Source organism: Hyaena hyaena, unplaced genomic scaffold, assembly GCF_003009895.1.
Source record: "Hyaena hyaena isolate Hyena2069 unplaced genomic scaffold, ASM300989v1 scaffold_732, whole genome shotgun sequence".
Lineage (NCBI taxonomy): Eukaryota > Metazoa > Chordata > Mammalia > Carnivora > Hyaenidae > Hyaena > Hyaena hyaena.
Window position 1 is genome coordinate 856,006 of NW_024081364.1, and position 24,523 is coordinate 880,528.

Genomic DNA, 24,523 nt, shown 5'->3' on the forward strand with positions numbered 1-24,523 from the left:
TTGCACTCATAACACTTATGTCTTCATTTATGATAGTTTTATACTAAGTTGTGTTGTTAACAGGATAAATGTAGTTATCAAGAAAATAAAAATTAAACTTACATTGAGCCAGAATGTCTAAACTAAACTTAGACAGAGAGAAATAAAAGGCTAACCACATCAAATTTTGGCAAGAATGTGGTACCATAGAAACTCTCCTGACATACAGCAATGTGTATTTGGGGAGGCAGGGGTAAAAGTCGGCTCAACTACTCTGGGAATTGTTGGCAAAATTGAGTAAATTTAAAAATACAAAAAATTGGGGGCCCACAATCCTACTCCTGCATGTATAACCCAACAGAAATGCACAAATTGGTGTTCACAGACATGAATAAGAATGTGATGGCTGAATTATTCATTGTAACTCCAAACTGGGAATATCCACAAGTTCAGCACTAGAATGGGTAAAGAGAAGTAGATGATACAATGTAATATTAGACAACAAAGAAAATGAGGAATCTGCAAACTGCTGTGTAAATATAGCTCCATGGATGATTCTCTAGAACAATTCACTGGGGAGGAGAATGGTGACCATATTTGGAAAAGGACACAATGAGAGATTTTGGGTTGCTGGCAGTGATTTCTTTACAGATCTGTGTGAACACAGTTCACAGTTTTGTTCATTTTGTGATAGTTCCTAATACAATATGTTCGGGACTTGTTCATTTTTTTCTATTTATATGTAAAGGATTAATGAGAGGTATCAAGAATGTTTTGAATGTTATACTGCAAATATAGTACTATAGTTAGATGCCATCATTTCAGCACTGTATTTTCCACAAAGTAAACTAAAGTTGCATATGTATTTCTATGCAGCATACACCTTAATTATGAACTTGATAACGCACTTATTCATAACAGCCATCTTAGTTTATTACTGATAAAGCAAATTGTGCTGGGACAAGCTTACATTTGCAGTCAATCAAGAGCATTTTACATCATAATTCAGTTCTCCTATTAGGTCTCTCTTCCAGCTTTCTGTAATTGACAAATTTCATTAGCATGTCTTCCATGCCTTAGATAATAAAAACATTAAAAATGACAGTGTACTGGATGAAAGCCTGTGGCACATCGTTAGAGAGCTCTCTTCAAGTTGACATAGTCATTAATCAACATATTTGGAGCATAATTATTAACCAATTTTGAGTGTTCCTAAAACTGTTATCTTCCAGACCACATTTTACCATTTTATATTTACCAGAGATATTGCCAAATGGTTTACTAAAATCAAGTTAGAGAAATAGCTACAGAATTTACTATGTTCTGTTAAACAAGAATGTGATCAAAAAGGAAGTTCCTAAGCTCATCAACACCACTTTCAAGGTGACCAATCTCCCCTTTTTTCTTTTATTCTCAATGCTCAAACCCCCAGAAATTGAGGAAGAGCTGTCTTACCTACTTTTTCCCTGAATTTACTAAGTCCTTTGTTTTTAGTGTGTGTGTGTGTGTGTGTGTGTGTGTGTGTGTGTGTGTGTTTAATTTTCTGGCAACTCCTTTGATAAATATTCAGAAAAACAAAGCTCTGTCTATGAATAATGGCGATCCTTTGGGATATAATCTGAACGTTCTGAAAACGTTAAAGGAACTCTGCCTCTCTATATATGTGCTAACTTGTCACAGGAGGCAATTCCCTGTCCTCAGTGATGAATTCTGCTACTCCTAGAATGAGATGAAAGCTGTTGTCTTCGTTGTAGAAGGTAGACATGGAAGACAGGCCATTCTGTTTTCTTGTCATCCAATGATGTCTGATAAAATTGCTTCTTCTTTTTGCTGTTTTGTTTCAAAATGTACTTTCATACTCTTTTGTTTTAACATTATGTAAGCATTAATTTTCCCATATTTTGGGAGTGACAGTGGTATTGCCATTTCTCTTCTCTAGCTCACATCAGTTGTTAATTAATGGCCATGGCCCTATTCTCTGCTTCCAGTCAACAAGTATCCACACTCGGTTGGAACTCTATTCTAGTTCTTATAAGTAGGTCACATGCTACAACGTCTAGCTGTTTATGCCCCACTGTAAATAAAATCTGAGCTCATTATCAGGCAACTTCTAGCACTTCTTCAGATGCTATTTTTTATTTATCCATGAGCTAATTCTCAACTGTATGCTTAAGCTTTATTTTTTTAAATATTGCATTTCATCAGTCTCATTATTTTAGACCATCTTTCATTTGCACCTCATAATACACTTTCTATAATGCTTTTACTTAACATATGCTTTTCCGTGTTCAGAGAGTCTTTTCCATCCACAGAATCATGTCTCTGATTTTTTTTTTATTTTTCAGTTTTGAAAAAAAATATCAATCCTTCCTTCTTCCAAGTATTTATATTCTATGCATTTGTTGTATTTCAGAAGGTTTTAGACTCAACATTGAAACCCCCTCTTTATCCTTCCTGCCTACAGATTTTAATAGCTTTATTGATGTATCATCAATGCACACTAATGTGAATTATATTTAAATTGTATAATCTGATCATTTTATATATGTTACACTTGTGAAACCATCACCACAATCAAGGTAACAAATATATCCATTACTCCAAGAAGTTTTCTTTTGCCACTTTTAACCTCTTCCTTTGCCCCTCCTTCTCTCCCTTCCTCAAACAATTACTGATCTGCCTTTGTTCCTATATGTTCGCATTTCCTAGAATTTTATGTAAATGGAATTGTATCATATGCACTTTTTTTATGGTCCTGGATCCTTTCACTCTGCATAGTTATTTTCAGATTAATCATGTAGTGTGTACCAATGTCTATTCCTTTTAGTTACTGATTAGCATTCTGCCATGTGGATATACACCATTTGTTAATCTGTTCATCTGTTGATGAACACGTGGGTTGGTTTCAGTTTCGGGCTATTACAAGAAAAGCTGCTAAGAACACCATGTATGGGACTTTGTTAAGTTTACATGCTTCATTTTTCTTTTTGGAAAATACCTAGGAGAGGGATGGTAAGATTGTATGGTAAGTTGTACATAGCAGATGTACCTTCCTCCATTCAGACGATTCTTTGCTCTCAGCTCTGAGTGGTTTCTTCATATGTGTATGCTAATCATTATTCAGGCCAAGACTTGAGGACATCCCCATGCTGCCCTTTCTTTTGCTTTTGACTCTAGTCACCTGGTCTCACGGCTCTGTTTTCTCAACTCAAGGACCTGACACGTTCTGCCTGGGTTCTTTCTTATGTCTCAGCCTGGAAACTCTCAAGATTGGAAGCTGGGAAGTAGGACTCACTACATTTTGTCCCATATCTCAGGGATCCCAAACCTTGGTTGCTTCATACTTTATGTCTTGCAAACTGTCGTTTCGTATATTTTGTCTGCTTTTTCATTGTTACGGGCGGGAAAGTAAATTCATCATGGAGTCATGTGATTCCATCTTGGTCATAAGTAGAAGTTCTTGAATTCTAACATACTTCATATTTTCCTGTATTGATTTCTTTTTTTTTTTTTTAAGTTTATTTATTTATTTTGAGGGGGGAGGCAGAGAGAGAGGAAGAGAGGGAAGGAATCTCAAGCACACTCCACGCTGTTGGCATAGAGTCTGCTCGGGAGCTCCATCCCACAAATCACGAGATCATGACCTGAGCTGAAATCAAGAGTCAGACACTAAACCGATGGAGCCACCCAGGTGCCCCTGTGCTGACTTCTGTCTGAAGCCTTCAGTATTACCTTTCAGCTGATTGATTCTTTCTGAAATGACATGTAATTTGTGGATTTTCCTCTGATGATGTTTTCTTTTACCTTTGATGACTACCTTTTTTTTTTTTTAATTCTAAGATCACTTTTTGGCTGTTTTTAGTATCTGTCTGTAAATGTTTTATTTCCCCTGGTTGTATCTGATTCCTCTGGTTGTATCTGATCATTACTGCTGTTTTTAATGGATGATATGTAGATATAGATATAGATATAGATATGATATATGTGTATATATATACATATATATACAGGTCTTCAATGGCTATTAAATCTGGAGTTAATTTCCATTGAACTTTTGGTGTCCTTGGCCAATTTTGTGTCATTTATTTTCTTTCCTATGATTTGAAACTTCAGTTTGCCCACTCTTCTTGGCAGTCTGTTTGTCTTTCTGTCTCTGCCTCTGTCTCTCTCAACTCCCTATCAATTTGTAGCTTTCTCCACCCAGCTTCCCACATCTTCGGTCCAGAACCACATCTTATGTAGATTGCCTGGTGCCTTCGTCTGGTGCTACTAGAGAATCGTAGGTCCAACAAATGAGCCAGTAGTGCCGAGCAGATGCATACCTGGCTTGTAATTGCTCTGGGCCCAGTCTCACGTACACCATACTTCCAAGTCAGTGAGCAGCTATTTCAGGCTCATTTTATCAGCAAGTTAGTCCTGGGCTAACCCTCAGCCCTGACCTGGGCTTCCTTTCTCTGACACACACGGGGAGACTGACACCCACCAATTTCCCCAGGATCTCGTGCCCGCTGCCTCTGTGTATTCGCAGACCTTGACTCCAGCCAGCCTTTGCTTTGGTCCTACTCACTGCTCTGCATTTTGGTTGCATTTCTTGTGCATGGGGATGCTTATCTTACTTTTTATCCTGGCTGTGTCTTTTTCAATTTTCTTTTTATCTATCTTATCTAAAATACTGTATATTTAGAGCAGAAGGAGGCTTCCAGGCCTGAAGTCATAATACAATCTTGCCCCAAAGTCTCCTTTTCTATTTATTCTTTTCATCTGATACATATTTTTCAACCAGTTATTAAAGGTAGTTCTATATTTAATTGAAAATTTCTTCTACCTTTTTCTTTTAAATTAGAATCTAGGCTTATAATCTCTGGGGGTGTTACAACCACCCACATGGGCATAACGTGCTTGTGCAGGAGCCATTTATCACTAGGAAATAAATTTCAAGCCCTCCTTTGAACCACCTACTAAGTTTTTTCTTTTCTCTCAGAGGTACTAACTTACAAATTACAAAACAGAAGGGACCATCATAATTATAAGCTTTCACAAAGTTTGGAGAGGTAGTTCCATCCATTTCTCCAGGTTCTCTTTTACAACTTATTACTCAAGTAACCCCAGTAGAGTGAGCAACTAGAATACAAACACTGTGCATCTTTATAACACACCCACACACACACACCCACACACACGGCGAGGGACATATGCATGTGAGTGAGAGAAAAAAAAGAGAAGAGAGAAAGGGATGGATGAATGGAATAAGAGATGGAGAGAAAGGGAAGGAACAGAGAATGGTAAAATTTCTATAAATGCACATCTTTCAGTTCATGCTAACCATTTACTTTATATCTACTGATATTTTGGGTTCTATTATCTCCAGATAAGAACTAGTGTTGTCTTTTAGTAACTAAGAGTTTATGACTATTCAGTATCTCCACCTCCTCTACCTCCTCTTCAACTTTGCAGTTTTTTCCTTTGTGCTATCATGGTCTCCACTGGGCACATATTTGCCCTCTCAGACTCTCCACAATATGTTGGGGTGCACTTCTGATGTCTTAAATACTATTTTCCTGAGGTTTTTGTGATGAAAGAGTTATCATCCCTAATCCTTGGATCGATAGAGGTTACACATTTCACAAGCCAAATGAACAAAGTAATCAGCTTCCCCAAATTACATTGCTTTATAGATCAAAGAGAAATAGGAAACTTTTCATCAATCTTTCTACCATGTTCTTCACAAAAGCCTGACATTTGCCCTCCCCTTGAGGTTAATCACTATTCTCTCCACATATACTTCTATAAAGGAATAACTTTTAACTTATATTTTCTCTTCTTTTAGAATTTTGCTCCCCTCAAAGTGGACAATAAATTCAATTTTTTAAAGTAGTGAGGACCATAGGGGAGAAGAAGGGGGGAAATAGTGGGGGAGAGAGAGGCAAACCAATAGAGACTCTTGAATGCTGAGAACAAACTGAGGACTGATGGGTGTGGGGGGTGAGGGGGGAGATGGGCATGGAGGAGGGCACTTGTGGGGATGAGCACTGGGTGTTATATGGAAACCAGCTTGACAATAAACTATTTGTAAAAATATAATAAAATAGTGAGATTAATGGGATTAATTAGTTGGGTTTTTTTAATTTCTTTTCTTAATTAAAAAAAATTTTAATGCTTATTTTTGAGAGAGAGAAAGAGAGAGAGAGAGAGCAAGTGCAAGGATGCATAGGGGAGGTGCAGACTGAGAGGGAGACAGAGGATCCAAAGTGCGCTCTGTGCTGACAGCAGAGAGCCAGATGTGGTGCTCGATCTCACAAACCATGAGATCATTACCTGAGTCAAAGTTGAATAGTTAACCAATGGAGCCACCCTGGTGCCCCTGGGATTAAGAAGTTGTATATAGTAATTGACTCATTATTGAAAAATTGTAATGCAGCAAAAAATGGATAACTTAAGAGACTTTTTCCTGGAATAGTTTTTGAGAAATAGTTAGGGGAAACATTCTCAATTTCAGCAAGCAATTAATTGCTCATATTTTCCCTTTTTCAGTCATTGTGATGATTGCTTATTTACTTCAATGACCAAAGTACCATGTTGTTTTCAGTAACACACAGATAGAACTTTATACACAGTTGGCTATAGAATCTCTCCTAAGTTTGGAACAATGTGTCTAACAGATAAGAAAATATATTTATAATCTCTTGATTACTCAGTACTTATTATCCCAGGAATTCATCTACAGCTCCTCTAAATTACACAATCCTATGTAAAATAAGCATGTGGATGATGTATGACTACAGAGAATATTAGTTACTACAGGTAGGGGAAAAAGCATAGAGATAACACTCAAAGACAGAGACAACTAACTCCCATCATTAGCGAGCGGGTTATCAGAAGAGTGGTTCCAAGGAGGTATCACAGATTGCATTTCCAAGGCTACAGAGTCTAAGATGGAGAAGAGCATGTAGGGAATTGATTACAGAGTACTTTTGGGATGGAACCCTGCAGAAGGGAAGGGGATGAAGCAGGAAAAGGCAGAGGCAGAAGTTGAGATGCAATAGTGTCAGTGGAGGCTTCACGGAGTTCTGCAGACCAAGATGACCCACCAGAGTTTTCCCAAGTTGACTACCATTATATCTGTACAACCCCAAGAAGGAATGTGCCCTTGGATAGAGTGTCTCTTTTTTACTCAAAGATTCCAAAAGCTAAATGACAGCTAACTACAGTCTCTAGGCAATAACCGAGGGAAGAATTCCTCCTGACATAAAGTAGGACCTGCAGGAGATAATGTTTGCACTAAACAGGCTGATACTTGAAGGAGAAGTGAGTTTCTCACTTTTACTGGAATATGTCACACACCCCTGTTCATATATTGTCTTTGGCTGCTTCATCTAACAGCCACAGAGGTAGTTCTCACAGAGATGCATTGCCTGCAAAGCCTAAACTATTTAGTATTGAACGATTTATAGAAAAATCTTGCTGACCCTTGATACAGGGTACTACCTTCAAGTAATATTATACCACCCCCCTAAAACATAAGGAACTCAATACAGAATATATTTCCGCTTGCCCCCTGTCCTTTGTGTTCTTGTTGTCATATGTTTTACTTCTACTTCCGTTACAACCTTCTAATTAACTGTCACTATTTTTGTTTTAAGTGCTCAATTATCTTTTAAAATAATTGAAAACATGAACAAATATTTTATATTTACTGACATGTTTACTATTTACTGACATGTTTACCATTATCAGCGTTCATTTCTTGATATGAGGTTCAGTATGGCATGAGTAAATATGATGTGCTATGAGTACATGTGGTATGGAAATCTGAATAAATGTGATATGATAGGAGTAAATATGAGTTTCAATATGGTAATTTTGAATTTTCCTGGAAGTTGAAAAATGAACATTTCTTAAAGTATATATCTATTGGTGATGAATTCTCTCAGCTTTTGCCCTAAATATCATTTATTTTCATGCTTAAAGATATTTTTACTGGATATAGAATGTTAGATTGACATGCATTTTTTCCCTTTCCTTTTCATCATATCAGGTAATGTCATTCTGTTGTCTTTCATCTTGCATCGTTTCTACTAAGATATTTGTACCCTCTGGCTGCTTTTGAGATTTTTCTCTTTATCATTACTTTTTTCCAAATTGATTATGATGAGACTTGGTGTTTTGTTTTGTATTGTGTTTTGTTTATCCTCTTATCCTGCTCACAGCTCAGTGAATTCCTTAGATGTGTAGATTTATTGTGTTTTCAACCACTGTTTCTTCAGATTGATTTTTTTTCTGCCCCAGTCTCTACCATCTCTGCTTTTAGTTCTCTATTTGCAGGATTGTTAAGACACTTAATATTTTTTTGCAGGCCACTGGAGTTCTGTTCATTTTTAAGCCTTTCAGCCTATCTGAATGGTTTCTGTGGCCCTGCATCCAGCCATTAATGTTTCTCTCTCAGTTTCTAATCTGCTGCTCAACCCATCCAGTACATGTTTTATTTCAGGTATCAACATGTTTCAGAAATTTCTAGTTTATTCTCATTGATTCTCTTTTCCCCATTAATATCTCAAGTTTGTTTCTTCACTAATTGTATATTTTGTTTCAAATAATGGAACTAATGTATAAACTCAGTGTTAAAGTCCTGATCTGCTAATTTTATCATCTCTGCCATTCTGTTGGCTCTCATTGCTCCAGTTGTAAATCATTTTTCCTGCACCCCCAAATGTCTAATATTAAAAGAAAAATGTTATACTGAACATTATGGATGCTCTGTCATTGAGCTTCTGAACGTTCATAGCTTTCCTTAATGTAGTACTGTGTTTTGACTACAGGAATTGGTTTATTTGTAGGTCAGATTGATCTTTCTTCAGACTTGTTACTAACCTTTGTTCAGATGTGTCCAGAGTAGCCCTTATTTTAGGACTAACTCATTCCAATCTTTCTGAGATGTCTGTTGAATGCCTAGCATTGTTCAACAATGTCTCTCAGTCTTTAGCGTGAAATGTGGCTACTCCTGACCCTGTTCACCTTTCGATTGTTGTTCATTTCCTAATTGCCTTGATCTGGTCTTGTGGAATCTTGGTCTGCAAATACACAGCATGCTTTTCATATAGAGTCTGGACTCCGGAGGCTCCCTGGTGAGAGAGTGTGTGCAGACTTCCAGAGCCCTTTGTCTTTATAGCTGCCCCTTCCCTGGTACTTTGTCCTACAGATTACATTTTTCTTAGGAGCTTTGATTTGGGTATATCTTCATCTCAGTGAAACTGCTGAACTCTTTTTGGGACACTCTTCCATGTGCCAAAATCCAGAGAGTGAGCCAGGCAGAAAGTCAGGGAGCTGGCAGGCATCACCTTATTTGTTCACCTTCTCTTGTGAGTCAGGGATCCTGTACTGTCTGTTGTCTAATCCCTATAAAGGGTAATTTTATGCATTTTGTAGTTATGTGATTTTTTTTATGGCAAGAAAGCTATTCTATCATAGCTGAATGCAGAAATAAGCCATATAAACATCATTAAAGAAATGATATACCTGTGATGATTTACAAAATGATTTCTATCACCATGGTCCTCATAGAATAAATTATTTTATTGTCGGCTTTTAAGTTTTTTATTTGAAGAGTAATTCATATATATTTATATACTGTACATTGAATGATTTATTGATATTTCATTATCATTTACTCCCATTAGTACCCAGATTAACTCAAAAAATTATATTGCCCCTTAGTACTAAGCATTATGGCATATTTTCTGTAATGTATTTATGTACAACCATAATTATCTTACATAGTGGTACAGACTAAGAGTATTTTTGCTCTATATTAATGTTCTATTTCTAAAGATATTTTTGCATATTTGTTATCGGACAATTATATTTTACCAAAAGAAGTTTTACTTCGTTTAGTAACTGAAATGATTTTCCTAGAAATGTGGTTATGAAGAGGCATTGGTTGTATAGCTCTTAAGTGTAAGTGAACATATTACCTGATTAACTGTATACCTTACTTCTCGTGAGTACATGAGGGCTTGATGTAAGTTTAGGCCTTACCTTAAGAACTACTAGTATTCTTTAAACTCCCAACATTTTTGAAGCAAAATAAACTTTAGAGTTGTATATAATTGCTTTTTATTTCATTTGTAATCTACTCAAACATAGAGCCCCACATGAGGAATTAATAGATTGTTACATTTTTTTCCTAGTGATTTTTAGTTGAAGAATTCATGGTAAATTGATCCACCCTCAGCCAATTAGACTTTGACATGTACTAATAAGATCTAATTGAGGAATTATGAAGACATTTGCTCAGGAGAAAATGAGCACATAATTACACCATAAAGAGGTTAGAGTATCAGTGTTACCCAGCTGGAAGAATATTAGTTGAAATCCCAATGGCATCTATAAAGGACACTCCATAATATGTCTGTGGAATGTTGTACTGAGAAAGCCAATTAAAAGATGTAGATAAATCCATTGTCAACAGCAGGATTTCAACTCTAAATATCTATTTTCCTCTCTTGCCTCCACCTTCTTCAGGTGCTGGGGGATGGTCTCCATCTGACAGTGACCATTACCAATGGCTTCAGGTTGACTTCGGCAATCGGAAGCAGATCAGTGCCATTGCAACCCAAGGACGATACAGCAGCTCTGACTGGGTGACCCAATACCGCATGCTGTACAGTGACACTGGGAGAAATTGGAAACCCTATCATCAAGATGGGAACATCTGGGTGAGTCATTGTCAGAAAGGCAAATGCAGAATCGAGTGACAGATAAGTGACCACAACCCCGCTGCCTCCTGGTGTCGTCTATGGAGGTGGAGAGGGCTTGGTTGTGGCCTGGCTGAAGGCTGATCTTGCTAGTTTTGTTTCCTGTCGTTGTGTTTGTGTCCTCTGGTACTTGAGAGAGAAAAGAAATGTGAGCAAAGCAAAAGGAGGTGGGGAAATGGATCATAATCCCAGAGTTCCCTGCCCCACCTCTTGCCTTTATAGCAGAAATCCCTTATCTTGCAAAGTGACGCGTTCCCCTTCCCTAGTTTCTCGTATATATCACAGAAAACAAAACCTCCCAATAATCCTGTGTTAAACCTGAAGAAAAGGGTAAATAATTTCATGATAGTAGAGTACTAGAATTTCATTAAACACAATATTTCAAGTTACTATATTTTTGTCTGGAGTACAGAACTGAAATGGTACAAATTGTACCGAAATACCAAAGTCAGTTAAGGATATAGAATAAAAATAAAATCCTGACTTAGGTTTCCATTCCTTACTCCCCCTCACTCTCACTTGCCTCAGACTGTCTGTTTGGAGATATTTAGTTGAATCATCAAAGGATAACATGTGAAAGGGTCTACTGCCAACAGTTTGGATGAACTGACGGGTACTGGGCAGGGGGCCGTGTACTCTGAAGCACTTTACCACCTGCCAGAAGCAAGTTCAGTTTTTATTTTGCTTTAATCCAGGCCTGTTCAGACGAAGCACCATTTACTGAGTTACTGACCATTTATGTATAAAGAGAAAAATAAGATAGAAAAATGCTTTTCTTTTAAAGAAAAACCAAATGGAAGACCAGCCATAGCTCTGGACCATATCAGGCAACACACTCAAATCTCCTCCCACAACAGTTTTAAATATGTTAAAATATTGCTGGCCCTCACTCTAAGGTATATACACTTGTCACTGTTTGTCTAATCAAAGCCATCAGGAAGCCATTCGTTCATTCTTTTATTCATTCAATCAGTCAGTCTTGTTGACAAAGAAATAGTTTCCTCTGGCTGCGATTTCTATCCAAGGCTAAGGGAAATGAGTCTTAATGTGTGCTCTCCATTTAATTACCTAAACAGGTTTTAAAGTTTATGGATTCCAGGTACACCCACACCAATTAAATCCAAATCATCTAAATGGAAATTAGGTTAATGATAATGATACCCTTTTTTGAAGACTGTGATCTTCAATTCAGGTAAAATATTGAATTGTGAGAATATAGAGGAGTATGGAAAGAAAAGAAATGTCCCATGTTATATTTTATGCAATTATTATGTTGTTAATGTCCTTATTCCAGATCTGTATTCACTACATTCTTTTATTATGAGAGAAAAATAGTTTAAATCATTTACTCTTAAAATATTTCAGTTAAATTGGAAAGTTGTGTGTCTCCAATCAAATTTTCAGCACACTTGAATAAATTATTTTAAAATACTAAATTGTGAAGGCTCTATTCTAGTTTAAGTATTTAAAAAAGCATCCAGGACCAAGCCAAGTAAAGCCATCAATGTTAAACAGAAAGGAAAGGAAGGAGGGGGAAGAGGAGATTCACTTCTTAAATTGCATTCTTCACAATGTTAGGTAGAGTGCTGAGGGTTTTCCACCTGACCAGTGCCCACCCTTAGAAAATTTGTATTTTAAAAATCCTCAGGTCATTTTTGTGAATAGACAGAATTTACAGGTCCTAGTTTGAGTAGGTGGTCATCTCTATAGCATAATCCAGTGATCATAACTGTCATGTAAAATAAGGATATAATGCTCTGATAATAATTTAAAAAGTCCTCCAAAGTAGTTCTTTAGAAATGGCTTTTACCAAACCATGATTATATGACAAAAACATTTGTATATTGAAATGGATAAGCTGTAGGAAGCAAGAAGTGGAGAAAATGTCTCTTTATGGAAAGTCTTCCTCTTACAGTTAAGGTAATTCAAAGTCACAAACCTGATTTATAGAAAAGTGATTTTCAACTAGAATAACCTAGAAAGCCTATAAATGTATGGATGTGTGGACCCCACTTCCAGAGATTTGGTTTAGTTAGTCTATGGTATAACCTAGACGTCAGGATTCTAATGTTCCCCAGGTCATTGCAATGTATAGCCAGCACTGAAAACCATATTTTAGATGCTTTTTGGCTTATAGGAGGGTGTGGATGGCAGAACCTTACTGTGAGACACGAACAGATATTAGGATATTGGAAAGAGCCTTCCTCAAAGTTTAGCAGTGAGAAAGAGACTGACGAAACAGACCACCCAGACAACTGTGAGTAGACAGTTAAGGCTCAGAACAGAAATCCTTCCAATAAAGCATTCATTATTTTCCAACTCTTTCTGGACTCTAACTTAAAAATCACATTAGCATGTTGGTGAAATTATGAGTCTTCCACATTTCTGTTTTTGTAAAGTTTTCATCCCATGATTGAAAGTGCCCAATCCTCTCCTATCGTAATGCACTCAAGTAGTGATAAAGATATCTGCTAAATACAGAGGTATTTGTATTTAATTACTTATTAAATTTAATTTACTTCTCAGGTACTTAGCAGTTAGGGGTAGCTCATTCTGACTAAATATAGAGACATAAGTTTGAACAGTAGAATTTTCTGGGGTGACTTGGACTCTTGGTTTACACAAAATACCAGGGTTTGGGTGAGGGAGACAAGGTCATGAACTGAGACTTTCACAAACAGTGAAGGTAGACTACATCTCCATACAGGGCTCTCAACCTTTTCCGATGATGTTATGAGTGTATTTTCTATTGTTTTCTGCCATTTTGATGTTTGTCTTGTTTCTTCCTTTTAAATCCTATGTTTTTTGTTTAAGTATGTGGTAAGTGACTATTTCTATATGAAACTGTAGTGAGCTAATTGTGAAATTTCAGAAATCAAAACAAGTTTGAGACACAAACTATATGCTGTGAAATATTTTTAAGTGCCAGGGATCCTGTGACATAATGATGATGGTTTAATCCTTGCTAATGTGAAAAGTGATCCATTGCTCCAACATATTCTAAAAGAAATAGAACTCATTTTCTAAAAATTCTTGAGTACTTCAGAGCCATGTTGTAGCAGGCATTAAGTGATTAACATTTAGCATTTACAGATCTTGACAACTATATGTTTTGGACATAAGTTTATAAAAAATGTAATTAAATATTAAATTTTCTTTCAGTCCAGCTACTGCTTAATGTGATGTATACTATACTTAAATAAAAGAGATTTCCAACATAGATTTGGGTGGCTGTTTGATGGACAACGTGGGAAGTTTCAGATAGTTAAAACTTTTTAAGCTGACCTGGTTAGGAAGTTGTTTCCCTATCCGTTCCTAAAATGATTGATTACCTGAGAAGAAGTCAAAGTAATGTAAACCCAATTACTTAAGTGTTACTTTGAACAAATGCCAAATGGTTATTCCTTCTGTAATTATGGGGGTGGGGGGGTAGACAACACAACCAATTCTATTATCATATTTTTATTAAGTGTCCCTGTGGAGAATTTGAGTTATTTTATGACCATTGGATAATATGTTAAGATAAGTGAAAAGCAAGTCCTGTCAATGAGAAATTATGGCAGTTTAACAGGATTTTAAAGTCGTGAATCTAACTGTGGGATCTGACTGTGAAATGATAATGGCTCTTGAAAATATTCCTGAAGAATGGTTTATCTGAATATTTAATACTTAAAGATGTGAATTGCTAAATGTGCTTGACTAGTCAAACCTTCTCATTCCTCAGTGATAATCCTAGGCATAATAGGATTTTACTTTTTACTTTTTACTTTATTCACAATGCCATTTCCTTCTATTCAGAATTTTCTTTCTAATGTAGAAGAAAAATATGTGCAGACTGGTAAAATCGCCCCCCTCACTGCCCCTTGAAAAATCATTGCATTTACATATGCCACAAACTCATTTGCATATTGCTCTTGAGGTGTTTTCTGGTTTCCTTCGTATAATCTGTAGGAGAGAGAGCAAATACTCTATATGAGCATTTCTTATCAAAAGTCCATTCAGTATTACATTAAATAAGAATTCCAGCAGATTTTTGCTGGGAGGCTGCATTTAGTTTTGCTTGGGAAATTCAATTACCAGGTTTTGAATATTTGGATCCAAAATAGGAAATTGAAGTATAAATAGTGAATGCCTTCTTTACATACCATTACTGTTTTGCAGGATAGTAACATACTATAAATTTACCTATAATGTGAATGTAGTTTTTCTTTTTTAAATTTTTTATTAAATGGTTATTTTTTAAAGAAGTTTTATCCCTTTTGTTAACAGTAGGCAGGTTTCAAACTGAGATCAGTGACCACTGAATATATCAGGAGAATCCCACAGAACAGAAATGTTTACTATATTTACATTCCATCATTTACATATTTATCATATTTATACATTACATATTTATCAAGAATATAGGAATCTATAAGCCCATGTTCTCTAAGTCATATTAAATAAAATATTAATTTTCTAGATAAGTTAGGGACCTGGATCTCTTACATACTTTTTACCACATACGTACTCAACTCACACAGAAAACTTCATTGTTTCTAACAAATTTGAAACATTAAAAAAAATCTGAAAAGCAAGTAACAACAGATTAATTGATTAAATTCTTTGTTTTTCTGAATATCAAATCAATAGCTAGAATATGTATTCTGTACATCCTTTTTAATCAAATATCTTATCAACTGCTATCTACATAATAAAAGTTCCTAAAACTTCATTGTAGATTAGCATATAACCAGGTGTTCAGTAAGTGAAAGCCAAGATTTGGAATCAAAAGGCCTGAATTCAGGTATCTGGGTTCGTATATTCGGTTTATAAACCCATAGAAGTCACTTTGTGCCTCCAATTCCCAATCTGAAAAATGGGAGCAATATCTCTTGGGAGGTTTAAGTGAGATTATGTAAGTAAAGAAATTTATCAAGCATAGAGATTGAGAAACACGTGTGGTATCAATTGCCTGTATAGAAGCATCTACAAAACTCATAGCATTCTACAAAATTAGTGTTGTGTTTCTTTTCGATGAGGATATCTGTTATGATAATTTTCAGATAGTTTTGTCCCCTTCTATTCTTTCCAGATATATTCTACCTCTATTTACTCTTATTTGTGGTTAAAATATCTGAAAGTATTTTAGGTGAAGGAAGCATGACTTAAAATGAGAAGGGGAATGTGGGCAAACCTCTGGTATATCTTCCAGTTAACAAATGGATTGGGGCCACTGATAGTGCAGTTTAGGCTGGGCTTGTGGACCAGGGCTGGCTGGCCAAGCTCAGTGCCAAGTGCCTTTGCAGTGCTTGTAACAAATTATTTGTTACTATAATGTTGGTCATGTGTCCAATGAGCCATGTAAGGGGATATTGTTTAAAAATGAATGGATTATTCTGTCCTATCTTTTCAACCATTTGTTGCAGTGGTTGCACTAATTTTTCAAATCACTTCCAAATCTGTTCCCGATATAAATGTAAAGCTCACCTATTTCGCAGTTCAGTAGTATACTTGGATTCCTTCAAACAGGTCTAGAATTTTTCTCTGCCTTTGGAACTACAGAAGATAAACATCCCTCTTGCTTGCTACTGTATGTTCCATCAGATGATAGCATCCCTTTCTTCACTTAGGACACTAATGCAATAGCTTTCAACAGTAGCTGTGAATTTATTTGTTTATGTATGCATGTGCATTGTGGTTGCAATCAGTTATTTGGGGGAAGGACCAGACAGGTATATTCAGAACAAGTTTATGGGCAACTTATTGAGAAATAAGACATAGCAGAATAATCTGCATTAAACCTTTTCACAAATGACCCTTGATATAAATGGGATAAACATCTTTAGGACTTGTGTAGAAAAAAATAATTTCCAGGGTGAATTTAGAATAAGCTTCTTATTTCTGTGAAATACATTTTCCTGTTTACACCCCTCTTAGGCTGGGAGATATTTTTAAAACCTCATGAATTTTAATAAGTTGAATGGATATTCCAGATCCTTCTGCATATACTATAATGCCTCTAGTAGTGAATTTTGATCACCTCTCTAAATCCACATTTGTATTGTGAGATTCTCATTTTGAGAGGTCATAGGATTTTGTCTTCCATCAACTCTGAGTCATTCATTATTGTAGACATAGACCTGTATGGAAGAACCATTCTAGCCAATGTGGTTATGTGTTTAATTTTTTCCAAAAATCTGGAAGATAAAAATAAGATGGTAGTAATAATAGTGGCATACACTGTTAGGTAAAAGAAGATAATATAATCTTATATGATATGGCTTTTTACAGGCAATGAAAAAAACAGTATATTATTCTTCACAGTATAGTGCATTTTTCATAGATGAGTTAAGACAAAGTATATGTGATCATTATCCTAAATTTTTAAAGTATATATGATTGCTTGAAGAGGATGCTGAAAGAGGAAGTGGTCTCATTAAGTGAAATGGTACTGTCAGGTGTTTTATTTTGCTCTGGACTTGAATTATGGAGATGCTCATATTTTTCTCATCAGAGTAAGGTGGGCTTTAGGTGACAAGGGTTTAAATGAGTCCAGGTGAATGAAAATTTATATAAAGTGTTGATAGATAAGTACCTGCAAACATTTTGAATAATGGTAATGAATAGTATCATTTAAGATGAGTTTCTTTACTCCACTCAAGTTGGGCTCATTGGAAGTTGAGAGAACAGCAGTATGTATTTATGGGAGAATATAGGGCATGAGAAAACATGCCATTGTGTGGCCTCGGGTCCCTGAGAGGCAGTGGATCTGGTGTACTGGGATACTCTGGAACTGGACTACCTTTCACAGAGATCTGTGTGGCTTTAGGAGATTTCTTAACCTCTCTGGACTTAAATCTCTTCACCTGTAAAATCTGGCTAATAACACTCCTTACTTTCTTTACTTCAATAGAGATTATAGGCATTAAATTGATAATCCATGTGAAGAGTTAAGGGTAATATGTGGCACATGTTAAGCCCTCCATTATTATTATATTACATAAATCTATGACTTCCAGGTGCATTGCTGTAATATTGGATTGAATCTGTCCTTAGAAATTCAAAGTAGCCTGTTACTTTCACTTTTTAACAACTTTTCTGTATTAACATGTTGGCATGTTTATTGTATTACATCTGTGCTTCTCAGCTTGAAATGACTAATGGCTCATTTTTAAGTATAACGAGAATGCTAATTTAATTTACGTCACTTGAATCATGATCCTATTAATCGTCACCCAGAGTCCTAGACATCACAGTACATATTGTGCCTAAGTGGTTCTTTTAGATCTGTTTTTTATTGAAGTTTGGTGAAAATATGACCGTGATGCTTTCATTAGACTTAGTTTAATAAATTCACTTTTATTAACTTTGGAAATCAAGGAAAATAACTGATTTTTAATGTATATTTATTCTTGAGAGAAAGAGAGAGAGAGAGAGAGCGAGTGAGCACATGAGCGGGGAGGGCAGAGCAAGAGAGGGACATGAAATCCAGAGCAACTCCAGGCTCTGAGCTGTCAGCACAGAGCCAGGTGTGGGACCCGAACCCAGAAGCTGTGAGATCATGACCCACAAGTCGGACGCTTAACTGACTGAACCACCCAGGTGCCCTGAAAACAACCCATTTTTGTTTATACTCCTCCTCCATATCTTCTTAGGATAACTCAAAAGAGTAAGATAAGCAGACTGCAAAACAGGCTTTGTAAGAATTACCTAAGACAGATTATGCTGGTTAGCCATGAAAATGGAAAGCCAGAGAGAGCGAGGATTGACTCTGAATGGCAGGTTCTCAAAGTATGTCTTGAATCACCAACAACGGCATCACCTCAGAGCTCATAGGATATTCAGAATCGTAGGGACCCACCCTATACTTTAAAATCAGAATATGGGGCGCCTGGGTGGCTTAGTTGGTTAAGCATCCGACTTTCGCTTAGGTCATGATCTCACGGTTCGTGGGTTCAAGCCCCGCGTCAGGCTCTGTGCTGACTGCCAGCTCAGTGCCTGGAGCCTGTTTCAGAGTCTGTGTCTCCCTCTCTCTCTGACCCTCCCCTGCTCACACTGTCTCTCTCTCTCTCTCTCCTGGAAATAAATAAGAACATTAAAAAAAAAATTAAAAAAAATAAAATAAAATCAGAATATACAGGGGCACCTGGGTGGCTCAGTGGGTTAAGCATCCAACTTCAGCTCAGGTCATGATCTCACGGTTTATGAGCTCAAGCCCCACATCGGTCTCTGTGCTGACAGCTCAGACCCTGGAGCCTATTTTGGATTCTGTGTCCCCCTCTCTGTCTCTGCTCTCCCCTCCCTCCTTCCTTCCCTCCCTCCCTCTCTCTCTCTCTCTGTCTCTCTGTCTCTCAAAAAAAAATAATAAATATTAAAAATATTGAGAAAAAAAAAGCCAGAATATACAGTTTAACAATACTCACAGGTGATTGATATGCATGTTAGAGAGAGTGTATTGTTTTCCATATGTGAACACCTCTTGCTAGGAAGAATTAGAATTGGCCTCTGTGTCTCCAAAGCAAAAGGCAGAATTAGAATTAGAATACGCAGTGTAAATTGCAGGCTGACTTACCACTAAAGAGCATAAGCTTTGATGCAAAGGCACTTACTAAGCACCTACTATTTACTGAGGGTTGGAGATAAACTGCAGTCACTAACTTCTTGGGGTGAAAAATCTAGAGGTAATGCTAAACATATAAGTTTATAATTATCTTTTACGACTGTATGTGTCTTGATGGAAAGAGGCTTGCATAGGTTGCTCTGAGAACACATATACACACACACATGCACGCCTCATTCATAGTGGTTGAGGGTCATGGTCAACAAGGACTTCTTGAGTTCTTAAGTATTTTTGGCTAAGTGGGTAAGGAGCTGGTGATGTAGGGAAGAGAAGCAGAAGGTCAATTCTAGCAGATGAATCTTCTGAAATAAGTAGGGATGGATAGTAAGACACTATAAATAATCATGTCTTTTAACACACAAATAAAAATCTGACCTTTGTTTAAAATTCCAAAATCATATCCTTTAAATCGGTAATGTTTAATTTCTACCATGTAAGTATCCAACTTTGAAAAAATGTTGGTGTCTTCTAGGGCACATCTCTGTAATGCTCATAATGCAGAGTTCACTGCCAAGCACATAATAGATGCTTAAGAGTGTACAGTTGAATTGAAGTACCTCATTTTGAAGATAGATGGGCTGAAGCTAAGAGACATGATGTTACTTAAATTTGAGCTACAAATCCAGTTTTACTGACCTCAGTAGTCAATAGGGAGATGTATACCTGTTTTCAGTTTATCAAGAAGCATCGTTATTATAATGAGTATTTGCTTATTGTAACTAAATGAAAGCAATTTGATTGCATACACAATATTTAGAGAACAAGGGATGCCTGGATGGGTCAGTCGGTTGAGCATCCGACTTTGGCTCAGGTCATGATCTCATGGCTGGTGAGTTCCAGGCCCTGTGTCAGGCTCTGCTGACAGCTCTGAGCCTGGAGCCTGCTTCAGATTCTGTGTCCCTCTCTCTCTCTCTCTGCATGTTTCCCACTTATTTTGTCTCTCTACCAAAAAAGAAAATAAAAACATTTTTAAAAAATACAAGTACTTTTTAAGTATTTTTATTTAAAACATTTAAATAGCATGAGATCTGGAGGTGGACTTTAAGAATCAAAACCTTGCTCCAACACTTAGTAACAGTGAACGTTTAAGGATGTTAACAAAACTTGAATGGGCCTTACTTAGTTGCCTTAGCTCTAAAAAGGATAAAATAGTATCTGTCTTATGAGTTCCTAAGAGAATTAGGTAAATTGATCAAATTGCTTAGAATAATGCAACATAATTATAGGCTCATCTTCTTGTCTTCCTCTCATTTCACCCTCTCCTAATTGTTTATCAACATTATTACTGCTATTATCATTAATAATTATAAAGCAGTTGGGTGCCTGAGTGGTTCAGTTGGATGAGTATCTGACTCTTGATTTTGGCTCAGGTCATGATCCCAGGGTCAGGGGGATCAAGCCCCTGTGAGGCTCTGCACTGACAGCATAGAGCCTGCTTTGGATTCTGGTTTTCCCTCTCTCTCTGCCCTGCCCTGACTTGCATGCACATATGGCTCTCTCTGAAAGTAAGTAAATAAACTTTATTATGGTGATCATTTTGCAATGTATACAAATGTATATTGCACCCCTAAAACTAATATAATGCTGTATGTCAATTATATTTTGATTAAAAGAAAGAAAGAAAAGGCAAAACATTGTATATATATATATGTGTGTGTGGAAATCCTAACTCCTAGTAACTCATACTGAATACAACTTTATCTAGAAATAGGATCTCTGTAGGGATGCCTGGGTGGCTCAGTGGTTCGGCTCAAGTTACAATCCTGAGGTTGTGGGATAGAGCCCTGTGTCTGGCTCCATGCTGAGCATGAAGCCTGCATAACATTCTCACTCTCTCTGTCCCCTCTCCCTTCCTCACGCTCTGAATGAATGAATGAATGAATGAATGAATAAGTAAATAAGTAAGTAAATAAAGAAATAAAATCTTTAGAACACTATATTAAAAGTGGTTTAAAGACCTGAAGCGAGTAGTTGATGGACCTATTGTCAAGAATATTAAAATCTAATTATGAGGACAATGGCTTTAAGTAAAGCCTGGTTGTCTTTGGCTGCTGTTAGTATATGTGTGCCCTTGGTGACTGTGAAGATGCCTCTACTATTTGTCACCTGTATGTACGATTTTTCCAAGCAACTAATTTAGTCAATGTTGACTTTGAGAAAGAACTAACAGAATGTTAAAGTGTCTTGGCAAATACATTTGGATTGTTTGAATAAACTATCTTAATTATAGGCTGTATTATCGTTCTGGCAAAAAAAGATGTCATGTTGATAGGCTGTCTGAACGGTTCACTCAGTTACCATCAGTAACTCTTCAAGAACGTGGGGAAGGAGTAAAATATAGACTTCTACTTCTAGAAAAATTGCATCACGCTTCCAAATGAAAAGATTATTTGAGATAAACAACTGTGTTTCTCCCCTGGACTTCACTGTTGTATTTTGATGAGACAGTGGATCTATTGTAATTGCCATTAAAATGGTTTATCATTCTGTTAATATGCAACTGTAGTGAAGTCTATGAAAACTGGCCTGTGATTTAGCAGACTTGTTTAGAAAACTGCCTGCACCAATTAATAAATAATAAGAGCCAGCCAGCATTTGTTGGAGGTTCATTAGTGTTTGATATGTCCTTATCTCATAAACACCTTAAATGTGATGATATAGAATATAGTTATTATTAAGCCCATCCTATAGATGCAATAGCTAAGAAGTAGAGATGGTAGAGCATTCCAAGGGGCACATGGAGCATTAACAGTGGAGCTGGAATTAGAATCCTGGGCTAACTAAATAGACCTTCACTATCATGACCCTCATCACTATGGCTTAAGCCCTTCCTTTCAGGGTGTGCAAGAAACTTGCTGACTGCCACATTTTAACTGTAATGTGCTACACATGCATATGATGGTGTATCTTTTTATAAAGTTACTGGTCCTGCTGGATTAAGAGTTCAATCTCCCCCAGTGTGGCCTCATCTTATAGACAATGACCCTATTTCCAAATAAGATAACATTCCAAGGTACTGGGGTTAGGACCCCGACATATGAATTTTAGAGGGATGCAATTCAAACCCTAACACCTAACTTTTAGGAAAGCACCTTATAAAGTGATGCCATTAAAACCCATTTGCTACCACTTCAGGATTAATAGTGTTATGTACAGTTTGTAAAGAATAGGGAATGGGTTTATAAGAAAGACAGTAGTTTCCAAGAGGAGTTGTACATCTGTCCTCATGAATTCAAGAAATATGCCCAGGTCAAAGCAGAAGAAATTGGTTGCTGAGTAATGATATGATTCTCTGCATTCATTTGTTTACAAGCAAAACTTGAAAGAAAGATTTTCAGAATTCTTCTCTCTTGGGTAGCAAATGAGCCAAAGATGATTTTTCAAACCATGCAAATAGAATGAACCAACTCCCTCACCCTAGCCCATGAAAAGTGCCTGTGTTTTAACAGTATCAAGTTTCCAACCTCATGTAGCGCTTTATTTTGAACTAAACACTATTTGACATTATAGCCATCATCTGAGTCCTTGGGATATATTATTTAAAAACTGGATTCTAGAAAACATGCATTCTAAGCAATTATTGACATTGAGCTCTCCCAAAGATAAAACAGCAACCTCCAATCGAATCTTGAGATTTAATTGCTAATTTCTTTTGGATTATAATAGTATCTATTTAAAAACAGCAGGTTTTATTAGTTACTTTCACAGCATTCTTCAGAGAAGATTGAGAAACACATTCCCATGATCTCAGATATGAAAGCTGAGTTGCCCAGGGCAAAGGGAATGTTCATCTTATGCACTTATCAATTGCAGTAGTTCATTCTGTTTGCAATGTGACTGTCCTGTTTGTGTGTTTCTTAGTTTTGTTGCAGTATGCAAAGCAGAAAATAGAGCTGTGTGGAGTGGCCTAGAGCAATAGAAAAAGACTGAATTTATCATAAATTCATTCAGGCTATTTACATCCAGCCTGAAACAACAAGTATTTAATAACAACTGAAAATATATAGAAGTTTCCCGTTCCTATGAAAGGATTTTGTGATTGTGATACCAGAAGATACTTATACCAGATTTGTCACATGACTTACTAGATAGTGAGGTTGGTATATGGTTAAATATATACATTTTGACAGTTTTGTTCCTAGAATAGTAATACATATGAGTATCCCATTTTAACTTTACTTAAAATAAGCAGTAATCCCAGTATTGTCCATTTTTAAGTTTAAAGTCAAAGACCAAAGAAATTATTGTTCAGATAATTGTATGTTGGAATCAAGGTAACTGATAATGAATGAAATAAAATACTCACATGCACACATACCACACACCCCCATCTTCAACCCTTGCTTCAGAATAACTCTTACTCTTCCCCTAAATTAAATAAAGTCTATGGATAATTAATACAACTCTTCCCCTAAATTAAATAAAGTCTATGGATAATTAATACAATCAAATCTTTCACTATATTCAGTTGAAATATAGACATGTTAAACATTTGGACTAAGATCAAACACCATTGCTAATACTACTTACTGAGTACTTACCTGATGAATGCTTTGGGGGTCAAATACTCTGACAAGATCCTCAAAGGTGAGGGGCCAAGTTTGGTCCATGATTCCTGTGTCCCCATAGTGTTTACTCTCACCATTATACCATATTTGAGAAGATAGAAGAGTGGGTGGTTGTATGTACATTCTCTGAGAGGTTTCTTTATCTTGTTAAATGTTGGGTCTCACCATCTAGGACCTTACTTTGCACCTTGGATGCACTTAGTAAATATTTGTTAACAGACTGGCTGAAGTTAGGATAATTAGTGGACATTTGAATAATGATATATAATTAGGTACGCATTTCATTAAAATATTTATTTGTATTTAGTTTATATGTATCTAATGGAAACTGACCAATGTTGCACATACATACATCTGCTGAAAGGAGAAGTTCAAGGGTCAAAAATGGTATTTGTGGGGACCCTCAAGTTTTCCAGAGGAAAGAAAATATAGCAGAGGCTATAATAGCAAGGACGTACCAGGGAGGCTGGGGATACTAAGTACAGCAACAAAGCTTATTCTCCTTTCAGACCTGGGGCAGCCTGGGGATATGGAGTGAAATGTTAAGGGGCTAAGGCCAAATGCATGTATCTGTTGCAAACGTGAATGTGAGCTGGGCCCTGGGTCAGTGCAGACAATCTGTC

At 36.5% G+C, this 24,523-nt stretch overlaps 1 pseudogene; it reads left to right on the forward strand.

The window, feature by feature from the left end:
• LOC120220863 overlaps window positions 1-24,523 on the forward strand; it is a 51,105-nt pseudogene that overhangs the window by 8,114 nt on the left and 18,468 nt on the right.